This window comes from Zalophus californianus, chromosome 5, assembly GCF_009762305.2.
Source record: "Zalophus californianus isolate mZalCal1 chromosome 5, mZalCal1.pri.v2, whole genome shotgun sequence".
Classification (NCBI taxonomy): domain Eukaryota; kingdom Metazoa; phylum Chordata; class Mammalia; order Carnivora; family Otariidae; genus Zalophus; species Zalophus californianus.
The window spans coordinates 44,280,081-44,297,333 of record NC_045599.1 but is presented as its reverse complement, the minus strand read 5'-3'; the positions used below and the strand labels follow the sequence as shown (position 1 = coordinate 44,297,333).

General features: G+C 39.3%; 1 protein-coding gene and 1 pseudogene across 11 annotated transcripts in view; one reads left to right on the top strand and one right to left on the bottom strand.

Moving 5' to 3' along the window:
- The window catches only part of PDE4D (phosphodiesterase 4D), a 1,508,086-nt gene that overhangs the window by 1,163,936 nt on the left and 326,897 nt on the right, over positions 1 to 17,253 (top strand). The gene's annotated exons all lie outside the window — the stretch shown is intronic.
- Positions 15,885 to 16,944, bottom strand: LOC113928871 (annotated as a pseudogene).

Here is a 17,253-nt window from a genome sequence, read left to right as displayed (position 1 = left end):
AACATTGTTCTTCTGAACAGTAGTAATTATTCTTTTGAATGCTGGTAAGTGCAAGCAAGAGGATAGTTGTGAAAATGAAGACTGGTTTTTTACCTTATATTGTATATTCTGGTGTTCCAAGAAAGAAACCTCCCTGTTGCTGGATTCCTGTGAAATCAGTGGGCTATTTACTTGTCTAGTTGATTCAACCAGTTTATGTGCAACTACTCGTAAATTAAACTCTGTCGCATTTCCAAAACAAAAATTGAGGTACTATTAGGATAAATTTGATCATTTTAATGTTTCAGTTTAACAAATGAGAGAAACGAAAGGGACTAGTAAAAAGCATATGAAGAAGCAAGTCCAAATATGGTAATTCACAGTTCAAAGGAGAAGGTGTCTATCATCTCAAGAGCCAGCAGACCACAAAATAATCACATTAAAGATGAATGCAAGCACTGGGAGAAATGATGCCAGGAAAAGGCACCATATGTTATAGATTCTGGTATTTGTCAGAGATAAGGAAAGAAGCTGAGCCTATTCCTGGATGGGTCTTCTAATAGAATAAAATGAGAGGTTATGCTCAGTATAAAACTAGGTATTTACAAAGTTTTTTCCCATTAAGATCTTCAGAGATATTTAAGTCCTAAGAAATATCAGTATTGCTTATAAGTACCTAATTCAGGTTAGATAAAAAATCGTATCTAGAAAGAGAGTGTTTAGAACATCATGCATTTAAAGTGAATAGTTTAGCTTCATGGCTGAGCAGAGATTCCTAAGTTCAAATCGTTTCCGTTTATGGGTTGTTTGGCATTTATTAAGCTTCTTAAAGGGACTCTGTTCAGTTGCCTCTGCACATACATCATTAACTGCAGTATTGAGAGAATGCTCGCATGACCCTTAGACCACTGTGACATATAGAAGCAGTCCGTTTACAGTAATTATCATTACTGGCAAGAATAAGCTGCGTATTTCTTTCCATTGAAGGCAAGCTTAAGTGTGAATAGCAAGCTTGTCTATGGAACATGAATGATTCTCTGCCTTCTGTTCTGTAGTGCCCGTTATTTAAAAAAAAGAGAAATAACAATCAACAACCACCGACCCCTTAAAAAGTGGGACTTAGGGGCGCCTGGGTGGCTCAGTCAGTTAAGGGGCTGCCTTCGGCTCAAGTCATGATCCCAGAGTCCTGGGATCGAGCCCCTGCTCAGTGGGGAGTCTGCTTCTGCCTCTTCCTCTGCTTCTCCCTGCTTGTGCTCCCTTGCGCGCGCGCGCGCTCTCTCTCTCTCTCTCTCTCTCTCTCTCTCTCTGTCAAATAAATAAATAAATAAATACTCTTTTATAAAAAAGTGGGATTTATACCAAACATACATATGCGCCTATGTGCATTTATGTGTATGTTTGGATATGTGTGTGTGCTTGTGTACATACATACATACATACCACAGCCTGGGAGATTGAACTTCTTATATCTAATAACTGTTCCAGAATGTCAGGACCTAGTCAGGTGCTATGTATGCAAATGGTGTTTATTTACAGAATTTAATTTTTTTTACATTTCAGATTACTGTTACTGCTTTTTCTACTTGCAAATCAGTTACAAAAACCCCTTGGCTTTAGCAAACTGAGCTATTATAAAGGACTCTGGGGCTTCGTGTCAAGTAGTAATAGGAGCCCATGTATAGCTAAGCTCTTCGGTGGATGTAAGGTACTTAACTATTATGGAATGAGCCTATGGATCACCCAGTATCCACATCACAGTATTGGTAGTCTCTTTCTCTATTCTTCCTTGCAGATGCAGTAGCTCTGTGTATCAGTGTATTTTGTATCTGTGTGGAAAAACGGCCCCCAAAGAAAGTTGATTGCTAATCTAGACCTGGGCTGTCCAACAAGGTAGCTACTAGCCCCAGAGCACTTGAACTGTGGCTAATCCATTTGAGATGTACTGTAGGTGTAAAATGCAGAGATTTCAAATACTTGGTATGAACAAAAGTGAAAAAAATCTCAATAATTTTTATTAAGATTACATGTATGTGATAATATTTTGCATATATTGGGTTAAATAAAATATATTATTTTAAAATTAATTTCATGGGAGGCACCTGACTGGCTCAGCCAGTAGAATGTATGACTCGATCTAGGGGTTGTGGGTTCCAACCCCCCGTTGGGTGTAGAGATTACTTAAAAATAAAATCTTTAAAAAAATTAATTTCACCTGGTCTTTTTTTTTTTAAGATTTTATTATTTATTTGACAGAGAGAGACAGTGAGAGCAGGAACACAAGCAGGGGGAGTGGGAGAGGGAGAAGCAGGCTTCCCGCTGAGCAGGGAGCCCGATGCGGGACTTGATCCCAGGACCCTGGGATCATGACCTGAGCCGAAGGCAGACACTTAACGACTGAGCCACCCAGTCGCCCCAATTTCACCTGGTCTTTAAAAAACTTTTTGTAATGTGGCTTTTAGAAAATTTAAAATTACAGATACGGTCCCCATTCATGGTTCACATTATATTTCTATTGAATAGCCCCGATCTCGGCAGAAGTGACAAGAAAGAAAACAGCTAAGAAAATAATTCTTAGAAAAATGATAGAAGGTATGAAATTTAAAGTGATAAATAACAATAACTTCTATGAACAAGTCCACCATAGTCGGCAATATGCTTGTATTCCCCCCAAAAAAGATTTTGAATATTTCATATAGTGTTCCAGTCAGTGCAAAATTGTTCACCAAGTGAGAATTGAAACTTTAGCAAACTAGAGCTGTTAATGGAAGTCAGATTCTATGAGAGGCAAGAGAACTGAAAACATTTCTATAAAGTGATGGGGTGAAAGCAGCAATGAGAGTATTTATTTTAGTCAATTTTCTAAGGGAAAAGTGTATCTTATGGTGATATTAGTAAATTTGGGGATTTGTGAAGATCCTAGATGCATTTGAATGTCGAGGATATAATGTGGTTTTCCCTAGTATTTTTTTAATTTTATAACCTTTTTTTTTAACCTCAAGACATCAAAGCTTAGAATACAGTAGTCCCCTCTTATCTGTGGGGGATATGTTCCTAGACCCCCAGTGGACGCCTGAAACCACAGATAGTACAATACCCTGTATATACTGGTTTTTTTTTTCCTATAAATACATACCTATGGTGAAGTTTAGTTTGTAAATTAGACACAGTAAGAGATGAACAACAATAACAATAAAATAGAGAAATTATGACAATATACCGTAATAAAAGTAATGTGAATGTGGTCTCTCTCTCAAAGTGTATTATTGTACTGTACTCATCCTTCTTCTTGTGATGGTGTGAGATGATAAAGTGCCCATGTGACAGGATGAGGTGAGGTCAATGGTGAATGACGTAGGCATTGTGATGTAGCATTAGGTTACTACTGACCTTCTGCATATATGTCAGAAGGAGGATCGTCTGCTTCCAGACTGTGGTTGGCCACAGCTAACCGAAACTGCAGAAGGAGAAACTGCGAATAAAGGGAGGGGCTACTGTATTTCATTAACTCTCTCAAGGTTGCACAGCAATGTTGAGCTATACTAGGAATCCACACCTGTGTGATTCCCAGGCTCCTGTGACAAAATATAGCCTTGAGACCTTGGTCCCTGGAACTGCTCTGCAAAATAATGCTTTTATGCTCAACAGTTTTCAGAAAAGCTGCATATTCTGTTTCCCTGTGGAACATTATCCATTTGTTAGTATATTAAAGGCACTGGGAAGTACTGAAAATCTATTGAACTTTGTTACATTTTTTTCTCAAACTTACTTTACCACAGAGCACCTCTTCCCCTTCACGTGCATTTATATATCACATATCACCTGTATATGCCAGAACTCATCTCGAGAACAAGACTTGGAAAAGCTGAAATATATTCAGCTGCTTCCTATTATCTGTCACTGTTGATTTTTAATTATGAATTACAAGTGAAGGTGACTTTGAGAAAATATAAAATCTTCAGGATGATATATCATGTCATGTTCAGATGGCTCCCTTCTAGCTTGATCAGAGAATCAAACCTGGGATTTAAAAATACACTTGGATGCATTTCTTAGTTATTATATCCATAGCGTGTGATCCAGAGACATTCAAAGAAAGCTGTATTTAGACTCATCACTGTCTAGGAGTCTGTTTTCAGGGGACATAGGGTAGGGTTTGCTTCTAATAAGATTACACTTCTAAGTAAGAACTTGGGACTTGAAGAAGCATTGGCAACATAACAAATACATCATTGCCATCAGAAATGTAATGGCCCCACAATTGGTACTGATTACCTAATGACAAAAGTTTCATAACGTATTTCCTGGTTTACATTATTTTTCATTTTATGACTATTTTTCTATAAATTGTGCAAAAAATGCCATCAAGGATCATGAAAACAGACTGTTGTCGAGTTCCTACAGCAGTGAGAAATTTGAAAGAGTTCAAACAAAAAGCAAAATCTTGTTACTTAGCTCTTCTATATTTGGAAATTGAGCATTTCTCAGAGGCACTTCTGTCTCTGGGACCTTGGGAGCTGCATACTTACCACGGAGTTCCTGATTAGTATCCTGGTCACATTCCTGTCCTGTCTACCTGACTTTGATTATCTTGGGTTCAGAACATGATCCTCCAGCTTCCTCCCAGAAAGAAACAATTTAGGAACACAAACTCAGTGGTAACAAGTTTCAAGAGTTAAAGACATGCATTCTTCCAGCCCTGCTTCACCAGACATTCTTTTGAGATAGCCAGCTTCTTTAGATTTGACACTTCAGTGAATCCTGAGATACACTAAACAAGGACATGAGATTACGGAGCCCTTGGTTTCCTTCTGCAAAGTGCAGTTCACTGAGAAGACTGTGTTCACCAAGCCATAGGCTATTATACAGCAGAACACCTTTGCACTCATGAAAGACTGATTGGGGTTAAGAACCTAGACGCTAGCTTTGGATCCTGTTTGTACTGCACCATGTAGCCTTGATCCTTATCTTTGTCTCTGTGAAGTAGGGCTATATTTCTCTTTCCGCATCAGCTCAGAGGTTTTCTGTGAGAGTCAAATGAGGTTTGTTTGTGAAATACCATAGGAGTATAAAGTTTTATCATGTGATACAACATTTGCTGGTGGGCATCATAGATTATGGAACCTTAAAGAATCCTTGAGAGATTGTCTTAAACATTCATGTGAAATTATATATAAAACCAGTGGTTCTCCTGATTTTTAACCTATAAAATTTCCCATGACTCTTCCTCACAACATCCCTCCCCACTACCAAAAAAAAGTAGTTTACAGTAATGTGTTGTGTAACGTGAATGAAGATGGGAATGGAGGTGGTAGGTAAGAGAGTCCAGAAGATGGAGGATTCTCATGCCATTCCTAGATTTAAGCTAATCATCCTGTGATCTCTTAAAATTTCTCCATGTCCTCTCAGAATTGCCTAAGAATCACTTTAGAGGCAGAAAAAAAATGACCTTATGAAATCATTTTGAATGTTCTGGTAGAATCATGTGCAGGTCCTATGGAGTTCATCCAAGAGACGCATAGTCCTGGTCTCTGGAGTGAGACCGGGTTTGGGCTATTGCCTACAAGCTGATTCCTTCACTTACTAGCTGTGAACCCGCTCTCGGCTTCAGTGTCCCCATCTGTAAGTGGAAATAACGGTAGTACCCACCTCATAAGGTTTCTGTGGAAATTAGTGAGATAGTATTGTAAAATGCTCAATATAGTGCCTGACATATGGTGAGTACCCCAGAAACATTAGCTGTTACTACGTCTGCTGCTGCTGTTTGCAACCATCATCATTAAAGACAGGGCTTGATGAATTCCCTTTACTGGTACTAATTCCTTTAAAAAATACCAGTAGCTCCATTAAGAGACTATAAAAGGGGTAATAATAATTGCAAATGACAATAGGCTCTTGGCTACTAAATTCTGTTCTGGCAAAACTGCAACTTGTTTGAAATGTTCCCTGTATTATAAAAATGAATAGAGAATGAATAATGGCTATTACCTCTTTTTTTGGCAAGTCAACACTTCTGTATTCAGGGTTAAGAGAAGTTTATATAGGTGATATTTTTTTCAAGATACTGTTTAGGAAACAAAATAATTAACTTTGGCTAAACTCATTCACCAAGTCTGTGATTATACTTGAAGAGAGTAACTTGGATTCTAAGGGTCCTACACCTCTTATATTTTCTTTTTATTCAAAGAATAGTAGTCTACCATAACTTCTGAAGTCATTCTCAATACACACCTACGAACAAATGAAATTCATACTTTTCTGTTTACTTCTCAGAATATTAAAATTAATTTGCTTGATGATTAGAAGTGCCCTTTTAACAGCATTTTAGAATTTTAAAAATTTTTCTTTAGTGACAGTATTGCTTGATATGTAACTTTAACAAAATTCCTGTCGAACGCATTAAATACAGTCAGCAAGTGTCAGGAAAATATTTAGCATAAATCATGCAAAACTTAACATAGATTTTATGCCCACTTCAAATATATAATAAAGATGAGCTACATCTTAAGGATGGAGAAAATGAGGCTCTTAAAACCTGTAAACCCTTAAAGCATCCAGTCATTGATGTGCTTGCCTCATATAGGTGCAACTTACTCTAAAAATAATTGGAAGATAACTGTCAACTAGTACTCTTTAACAAAAGGGAAGACATTTCACTTTAATAGCATCTTTCTGGGTGCTATCTCAATGTAGGACATTCTAGATTCCCACTCCAACTTTAGATAGGCTGCTAGATTTTTAAAGATAAGATTCCTATTTTTTAGATCCATATATTTAAAATACATACAATTTATTGTCCCCAGTTTGTTTTTAATTTTTAATATAACTACCCCTAGAACTAATACAGTGTTTTTTCTTAAGATTTTATTTATTTGTCAGAGAGAGAGCACAAACAGGGGAAGCGGCAGGCAGAGGGAGAGAAGCAGGCTCCCCGCCAAGCAGGGAGCCTGATGCGGGGCTCGATCCCAGGACCCTGGGATCACGACCTGAGCCGAAGGCAGACACTGAACCGACTGAGCCACCCCGGCGTCCTAGAACTAATACAATGTTAATGTACCAATCTCTGAAATAGTTTCAAAGAATCCTAACCTAGAAGAGCTTTCAGGAATGGATCAGATTACTGGAACAGGCAGGATTGAGGATTAGTTTTTGGTTGACTCTGTAAAACATCACCTGTGAAAATGAAACAGTGCCATTCACAAATATTACACCTAAATATTTTGGTCATTAAAACATGGAAACTAACAGTAGACAGTTTAAAAAAGCATGCCTGTTTGATTTACCCAGGAATTGGGCGGGGGTGGGGTGGGTGGTTTCAAAAGAGCAACTGATGCAGGCAGCTTGCTTTTGACAGCCCCCTCTCCCTTCTTCCCCTCTGTGCCCCCTGCACACCTCCATGTCCTCAAAGCTGTTCTTCCTGTATATTCCTTAGCAGAATCTGCTGACAGTAAGTTGTAAACAAGTGAAGAAGACTTCAAAGTGTAAATAAATCATTAGACACGAATTAGTGCTTTTTTTTTTTTCCTCTCAGGAGCACTTGCATGCTGACATGAACTGAGCACTGAGTGCACAGACTAAATCCCTAATGGAGCTGCATCCTGCGTCAGGCACACAGGACTTCTCTGTGGGCAGCAGGTTTGGCGGGCATGCCAGATAATCATCTACTAGTGAGGCTGATACGCTGAAGATGGAAAAAAACAGGAAGGAGAGAAGGCCAAAAAAATTAAAGGGAACAAGATTTCGATGTATTAAGTCCATTTTATAGGCCTGGCCTTGTGCTGGGCATTTTCAGTGGTCATTTGACTAATTCTCACAACAGTTCTGAGAGGTGGGCATTATTATTGCACACATACTTTTTGTTAACGGCTCTGAAAACGGAAGTCATGTGGGTAAGGGGCCTGCTGGCTCATGAGGAGCTAGGTAGCTGAGGTTTGAACCTGGGATGCCTCGTTCTGCAATTAAACTCTTATGGACTGTACCTGCATCTGACAACAAGCACCAAAAATACATTTTCAAAAAATATGATAATAGCCAGAAATAGGGATAAAGAGAAATAATCCAAAAATAGCTCTGTTGAGGTTACTGATGGAGAGGCAAAAAGAAATGTAAAGTTTTTTTTCCCTGCAAGGGTTCCCTCTGAGGATCGCTTTCCCTGGCTGTCTGGCTTTGTGAAATTATACCTTCCCTGGTGGCTGGCAGCTGAGTGTGCCCTTCTTTCTGTCAAGGGCAGCTTACAGTTCATGGCAGAGTTTATTTGAAGCTTGTGGGTACCAATTCCAGGCAGCAAGATACTACTTTCAGAAACTAAATTAGCTTTCTTCAGAGTCACAGCAGAAAGCGATACAGCAAAATTGATTACCTTAGGGTGCCTTCCCGGTTGTTTTATTGCTTCTTGAGCCAATTTGTTCTCCCAGTGGTGTCACTGTTACAGAGGCCGGTTCTCTTCTGTTCTCATTTTATGAATTGGGATCATCTGAATATAGTCATAGACCGTCTAGTCTAGACCATTTTTCTCAGAATTACAGAGATGGGGAACATTCCAAACCATCCTTGTTCCAAATGGCAGGGAGTGGCTTCAGAATTTATTTTTGGAATCTTTTGAGCTATTTCTATGGTTTATGTGAATACTGCATCGATTGTAAGCCTGCTCCTCTCTGTTCATTAATAAGGGTATGGGAAGCTTATGATAAGACCAAAGCAGTCTGCTACCATCTAGTTTTTCCCGTTTCTACTTTCAGGCATTTCCCCCGTCACACAGAAAGGTAGGTGCTAAAGAAGCAATTCTTCTTTCATCCCTGAGAGGGAGACACTTGTAGAGGTACCACAGAATCTGTAAAAAGAAAGAAAACAACAAAAAAAGCTCTCATTATTATTCTACTTGTGTCTTTCTTTAAGTTGATCTTTGGGTAAAATTGATGAATGCATGTTGTATGGTTCAACTCCATTTACAATCACTAAGCACTGACCACCCCCCCCCCCCATAGAGGCAAAAAGTATATGTTTCTTGAGTAACAAAGATGATTAGCCACCACCATGACCCTGAGCAAGACTGTGAAAAAAATGCAATTCTTCCTTCTCTTCCTCCTTAGTTCCAGAGTCTGGCCACCTTCCAGTCTTCGCAGGTTTCTCCTCTGCAAAATGGGTGTTCTACTCTCTGAAGACTCCTACTGTTGCTGTTATTCAGGGCTGGTTCCCATGCTCTCAGTCCAGGAAGGCAATCTGAGCCCTTTACTGTTGATTAAGCGTATAGAGCACTTATATTATCCTGGCCGGGGCTGGGCTCTGAGAAAACATTTGTGAATAAAACAGGTATGGTCTCTGCCCTCACAAGCCTGACCAATGAGTAGGGAGGACAAACATTAAACTTGTCATACCAAAATTAAATGCATAATCAGATAAAGCATATCAAAGGGGAAGTAAAAAGCCCAAAAGATACTATAAAGGGGAAAACCAGTTAATATGGGGTTGGAAAATCAGAGCTTATGGGAGAAAATAATATAAAAGCTGAGAAATGAAGGGTGAATAGGAACTAGCCAAGGGAAAAACAGAAGAAAGAGTGTTTTAGAAAAGGGAAAAAACACGTACCAGTAACTTTCAGGAAGAGGTGGGAAGTGCCAGGTGATTTCCATTATTTTTACTAAGGAGTGACTGATTCACCGGTTTATCTCTTCCATAGACGATATATGTACAATGTAATTGATAAAATATAAGAAGAGGTTTGTTTCAAGGAATAAGGGGAGAGCCGCATTAATGTTATTATACAACTGTGTTCATACAGTTCTGCTCTCCTCCCTGTTAACCTCGGTCAAACAGCGGTGGTATGAAGGAGTTGCTGGAAGGCACTGGTTTTCCCAGTGTGCTGACAACCAACATAAAAATGTAAATACCTTGCAACCAACGTGCTTACTATGCAAACACAGCTTCAAGGAAAGTCCTCCAGGTCAGCTCCTCCCACTTGTTTCCTCTCATTCCTTACGTTAAGCGGCTTTTGTCAGACAAGTTACCAGTCTTAAAAGGCTATCAGACGTATGGAGAAAGGACACAATTCAATTTGAAACTGCTCAGAGGCATAATAATGATTCTGTGCATTTTATGTTTAAGTTTTGTCCCTGAAAGAGAACTATAAGTAGCATTAAACATGTGAGGGTATCTATTATTCAGATAAGCAGCAATATTACTTTTCAGCTTTGGTTCAGCATAAACAAGACCTGCAGGTTTAACAATTTGCATACATCCTTAAACAATGTATTGTTTTCATTTTAACATATTATAAATACAGTTTTGTATTTCTTAATGAGATTACTGTCCTTGGGTTTCAGGATGTGTGTAAAAAACAGTTAAGGCATTAAAATTAAAGATAAACGATCTCCACCAGAAATAATCTTAGCAGGTTATTGAGTAAAAAATCTCGAATCCAGCAGATGAAGGAAAAACTCCCTAAGGAGTCTTTAATTAGAACTCTTTAGGACTTGGCAGAACTGGAACCAAAATCTCTCCATAAAAATGAACAATGCCTCAGGTCACATAAATTAACAAAATCTGAACCCTAAAAAACAGCATTATAACAGCTGATTTTAATTGTTTTAAAAATGAGCTCAGGAGAGGCACACTGAGCTTCCTGAATTTCTTTTAGAAGTGAATGATATTGGGCGCCTGGGTGGCTCAGTTGGTTGGGCGACTGCCTTCGGCTCAGGTCATGATCCTGGAGTCCCGGGATCGAGTCCCACATCGGGCTCCCTGCTCAGCGGGGAGTCTGCTTCTCCCTCTGACCCTCTTCCCTCTCGTGCTTTCTCTCTCTCAAATAAATAAATAAAATCTTAAAAAAAAAAAAAAAGAAGTGAATGATATTCTTGTCAGCTCTGGATCAGTTATGAGGTATTCTTTTTTTTTTTTTTTTCCGAGTAGGCACCATGCCCAGAGTGGAGCCCAACATGGGTCTTGAACTCATGACCCTGAGATCGAGACCTGAGCTGAAATTAAGAGTCAGATGCTTAACTGAACCACCAAGGCGCCCCCACAGTTATGAGGGATTCTGTATGGGGAATGTAAAAACAAAACAGAAACAGAGGGACAACAAAATTCTATACCATTCTATGCCTCCTTCACTAACGAGAAGCAGATGATAATAATGCTTGCATGAAGGCTATCAATGAATAACTCACAAAGTTCCTCCTTTCCATCTAATTTTTAATGTAGCTCTTTCCTTGTCTTCCAATATGTAGAAAAAATAGCAATAATCCCTGAGGGAAGAGGGTAACAGAGATTCCCTTACTGGTGAGCAATTTATGTGAAAACAGCCAGCTCACTTTCCCTTGCCTCCTTTTTACCTAGGGAACTGAATTTGTGGGTTTGTAACTGGATTTTGATTAGGAAGCACATTCTGTGGCCATAGAAGAAAAACTCGAACTACTAACTTTGTTGTATTCGTTTTAAATATTTTTGGCTGTAAGTAATGAGATACCAGGACCTACAATGGCTTGAAGAGATAGGCGTTGCTTTTGATGAAGTGACCACTGGAGGCATTTCAGCTGTTTATGATGTTAGCACCAAGTGCAGAAGGCCAACGTCTATGCAGTTTTCTTGGTTGTTCTTCACGACGGCAAGATGCTAGTGCGACTACAGACACCATGTTGGTGTTACATGTGGTGATGAGGAGAAAGAAGAGGACTGGGGAGGAGAGAGGCAGCTCTAGTTGTTTCTATTCCATTTATCAGAAACACAAAAGCCTTCCTCAAAGCCCTTAAAAGATTTCAGCTTATAGCCCATTAGCCAGAACCATACCATATGGCCATCTCTAATGGGAAGGAAATCGGAAAGTTAATATTTACTCTCTAGTCTCTATAATAAGTGCAGCAAGGATGATTGGGAGATGGAAAAGGCTATACGAACAAGACTATCATGGACACATTTGCTCTATATTCATATATTGTTTTCAAAGCCTTAAGTTAATTTGTTAAGCTTTCTCAAGGACAAGAGGATAGAGAAGAGCTAAAATCTTCGTGCCAAATGCAACGTAACCCTTGGAAAGAGTGAAGTACGATGGAAAATCAACTAGGATTCATCAAAAAGTGCCTTGACACCAGATCTTAATAAAACTTTAGGTAAGCCAGTCAGTCATGGATCCTAAGGTTCTCTAACCCGTAGTGTAGAAAATAAGAGTATTTCTCCTAGTTTTCACAAATAACACCAAAAATATCTTGGTGAAGTATATAAATTTATAAAAATAAATGGAAAGATATAACATTACCAATCTGTAATTATTTAAGGTGAAAAATTTGTTATTTGCAGGAGAAAAACAATCAACCAAAATAACCATTGCTGTCTCTTAGTCATCAACCATGATTTATGCCCTGTCTATAGGATGAACACAAGAATAAATAATAATTGCTTGGGACATTTTAATCATATTATCCCCTGAAACAAATGATGGTGAATAAACTGGCTTTCATCAACTCAATCAATGGTTTATTCAGTACCCATGTTGCAACAAGTCTTCTGCTAAAGGAGTACTTAGGATTTGGGGAGTGAGGAAACTGGCAGAGAATGATAAATGAAATAGGACAAGGTCGAATAGATGGGCTGTGGCTCAAGGAACTGGGAACAATTGTTGTTTGAAGGGTGTGTATAAGTTTGAGAAGGGTTATGCTAAAGTATGCGAGCATTCGATCAGAGTCTTGCAGAATGATGCCACTCCTAGAAAATGGGTGGAAGCAGCAGACATGGGATATAGAGGTCTGTGTGTGAGTAATCGAGAGTGACTGTGTTTTACTGGAATCATAGGAAAGAAAACTTGGAAGATGGAAATTTGAATTGTAGAAGTCCTGAAATGAGGAAATGAGGAAATTAACACGGGACATTCTGAAGAGCAGTACTTTGTTTATTTTTTTTTAAAGGTTTTATTTATTTATTTGACAGAGAGAGACAGCGAGAGAGGGAACACAAGCAGGGGGAGTGGGAGAGGGAGAAGCAGGCTTCCCGTGGAGCAGGGAGCCGGACACGGGGCTCGATCCCAGGACCCTGGGATCGTGACCTGAGCCGAAGGCAGACACTTAATGACTGAGCCACCCAGGAGCCCTGAGCGGTGCTTTGTTTAAAAAGATGTGTCTATGGTGCAGAACACGGTTTTTCTAAAGACTATCAAAATGGTCCTGGGAAAAAATATTAGTGTAATCCTCCCTAACCCACGGTTGCCATTACCACAGCCAACCACAGTCCAGAAGCAGATGATCCTCCTTCTGACATATCTTCAGAAGGTCAGTAGCCGCCTAACGCTACGTCACAATACCCACGTCATTCCCCTCACGACATCTCCTCACATAGGCATTTTACCATCTCACGTGACCACAGAGTACAGTATGATAAGATGTTTTAGAGGGAAAGAAAGACCACCTTCACATCACTTTTATTATGGTTAGCTTGTTATAACTGTTCTATTACGAGTTATTGTTGTTCATCTCTTACTGTGCCTAATGTTTAAATTAAATTTTCTCATAGGTATGCATATATAGAAAACAACAGGATAGGGGCGCCTGGGTCGCTCAGTTGGTTAAGCAACTGCCTTCGGCTCAGGTCATGATCCTGGAGTCCCGGGATCGAGTCCCGCATCGGGCTCCCTGCTCAGCGGGGAGTCTCCTTCTCCCTCTGACCCTCCCCCCTCTCATGCTCTCTCTCTCTCTCTCTCTCTCTCTCATTCTCTCTCTCAAATAAATAAATAAATAAAATCTTTAAAAAAAAAAAGAAAACAACAGGATATATAGGGTTCAGTACTCTCTGCAGTTTCACACATCCACGGGGAGTCTTGAAACATATCTCCCGTGGATAAGGGAGAACTACAACATTCTGGGATGAGGGCATGTGCCACAGGAAACATATGAGTGTTACAGACTGAATTGTGTTCTCCTAAAATTCATGTTGAGGTCCTAACTCCAGTACCTCAGAATGTGATTATATTTGGAGATAGGGCCTTTAAAGACATGTTTAAGGTAAAAAATGAGGTCATCTGGGTAGACCCTAACCCATGTAACTGGTGTCCTTATAAGAAGGACCCATATAACCCATATAACCTAACCCATATAACACCCATGTAACTGGTGTCCTTAAGAGATTAGAACACAGACAGGCACAGAGACTTTGTGAAGATTAAAGGGAGATGACCACCTACAAGACAAGGAGAGTGGCCTCCAGAAGAAACCAATCCTGTCTACACCTTGATCGTGGACTTCTAGCCTCCAGACCTGGAAGAAAATAAATTTCTGTTGTATAGGCCACAGAGTGTGTGCTATTTGTTATGGCAGCCCTAGCAAACTAATACAATGAGCAAATTTTACTTTTGTTAAAAAAAAAAAAAGTAGTGAGATAATAAACTAAACTCGTGGAAGTAAAATTAGAACAAAGGAAGTTTCTGGACGTATTCTGTAGGTAGAACATCCCTGAAATTCACAACTAATGCAGTGGGGCATGGGGATAAAAGGTCAGTCGTGACTGAGCTGTAAAGACTGGGAAATAGGCAAGTCCAAAAGGACACTGGGTTGGTAGAAGAAAAAGATGGATATGGTTTCAGCTGTGTTTCCATTCAGAAGGTGCTGGATCCTTATGGTAGAGGCATCCATCAAGAAGTCAGAAATGTGTGTCAGACATTCAGAAACTGATGAGATGGCCAAGTAAGCCAGTATTGAGTATAAACAAAGTGCCAGAGCCCGAACCACCAAAAAATGAACTGTACAGTTCCTTTTAAATAGCTGAAACAGTTATCACTGAATTTCTTTATATATCATTTCAGTGACAGACAAAGCTCTTTGATTTTAAAACCAAATAAACCAACTAAGCAACCTTATCTTTCTGATGTCTAATGCTTAAAATTTCTTTTGAAAAGGAGAAAAAAAAAAAAAAACCTAAAGCTTTTATATTTTGGTAAGACCAAAAAGGCAAATGCTTCATGGAAAGGTCAAATGATGATTTGAATTCATACAAGTATGAATATGTGAGATTAGATTCTTTCCTGAGAATAGATTTTAATTGGCATTAGTGGGGAGTGGGAAACATTGAGACACACTCCCCCTCCTTCTGCAAGAGAGCATATGGTGCAAGAGGAGGTGCCGTGAGTACCACACAGAAGAGGTTGCCTGTGGCCAGTTGGGAGACGGCATCCAAATCGTCTCAAAATAGTGAAAGGATCATATTTCCCTTACTAAGGGAAAGTTGGCTTTGATTATATATTTCACTTCTGTGCCGTATTTTGCTTAAACCCTACCCATTGGGGAAAATCAAGAATTTAGAATTAGCTTTCCAAGTCAAAAGAGTGTTCCCTGCTTTTATCTCTTGTTACTAAAATGTCCCACTGGATCCCAAGAGTGAAGCTTAGCTGACGTGCTTGCATGAATTGTTTATATTGTTCATTAATTAATGTGACGAACATATTAAAAATAGGACTCCTAGTTTTCATCCTGAGGGCTTACGCATAATAGCAACAACCTTTAGCAAAGTACTGCATTATTTATTTATAGAATGGTTTTGACTCATTTAATAATGCTCTGTAATTAATTTGTAGATTACTTTTTGACTTTGTGCAATTTAGCATTAAGTTCCTGCAAACGAAAACATTTTCGCTGCTGTTATTTAATAGTGATCAATTCCCCTTAATGTCTATAGATAAATAAAAATGTTAGTGTGGTTCGAATGACCCAAACTTCTGAGATAGCTGTTTATTTTATAAATTTTTTTTTCGCACTGCAATAGTTAATTTTATTTGTTCAAGGGCTCATATTGCAAGCATTAAAGCAAGCATGGGCTTTGATTTTGTGAGCCCAGATTCACATATTTAGGAAGATAAAAGCAAACTGTGATCCATGTATATGGATGAAAAACTAAAGGCTCACAGTTAATCACATCATAGTTTTAAATGTCTACAGCCTAGAAGCCAGAAGTCACAGATCTTTTAGGTCTTTCTGGATGTCCCACAAGGTATCTGCACTTTCTTGAGCTGGGCAACCTCATCATCCTTCAGCTTCTGGTTGATCACACTGGTTAAGCCCCGAGCGTTCAGGATACATGGAAGGCTCAGGAAGACTTCGTTCTCAATGCCATACATCCCCTTCACCATTGTTGACACTGGATGAATCCTGGATAGATTTTTCTACATGGATTCAATGAGATCAGCCACACTTAATCCAATAGCCCAGTTGGTATATCCTTTTAGCTTGATGACTTCGTAGGCACTTTCCACAACCATCTTATGCACTTCCTTCCAATTGTCACTGTCGTTGTCTGTTCCCATTTCTGGATTCAGTTCCTGAAGAGAAACGCCTGCCACATTCATTCCACTCCACACAGCCACACTTGAATTGCCATGTTCTCCCAAAATCCATCCATGGCGGCTGCTGGGATGAATGCCAAGTTTTTCAGCCATGAGATAGCGAAATCTAGCAGAATCCAGATTACACCCACTTCCAATTACACGGTGCTTGGGTAGTCCACTTAGTTTCCAGGTAACATATGTGAGAATATCCACTGGGTTGGAAACCACAATTATGATACAATCAGGACTGTACTTGACTATCTGCGGAATAATGAATTTGAGGACATTAACATTCCTCTGCACCAGATTGAGCCGGCTCTCCCCTTCCTGCTGGCGGACTCCTGCAGTCACCACCACAATCTTAGAATTGGCAGTCACAGAGTAATCTTTATCCTCCACAATTTTAGGTGTCTGAAGAAATAAGCTCCCATGTTGCAGATCCATCATTTCTCCTTTGAGTTTATCTTCTAAAACATCCACAAGGGCAAGTTCATCAGCCAGAGACTTTCCCAGAATGCTGATGGCACACGCCATACCAACTTGTCCAACACCCACTACAGTGATCTTATTGTTTGGGATGGTTGCCTCTTCTTCTGCAACTGGTGCAATCAGTTTTTCCTTAAGAGTTGCCATTGTGCCCAGAGAGAACCCACGGGGAGAGTCGCGCGAAGAAGACAATGTTAGCTGCGTCTTTATAAATATTTTTTAATAACTACTGTATTTTAAGCAGTGCTCTAGGTGTTGGGGGAAAGATTCTGAAAAAGTAGAAAATGTGTAATTGCCTTTAGGTGTTTTACATTCTTTTACGTTCTTGTTTAACCCTTAAAGGTGTTAAGTTCAAATCATAGGAGGAAGGACCAAAATCAAAGAACACAAGATGATGAAAGAATTTTTAGAACCACCTTGTTTTGTTCCTGAGTGAATACAGATGTGCTCAATTTTATACATTCAATACCTAAAGTCTTATGATTGTTAATCCAAAT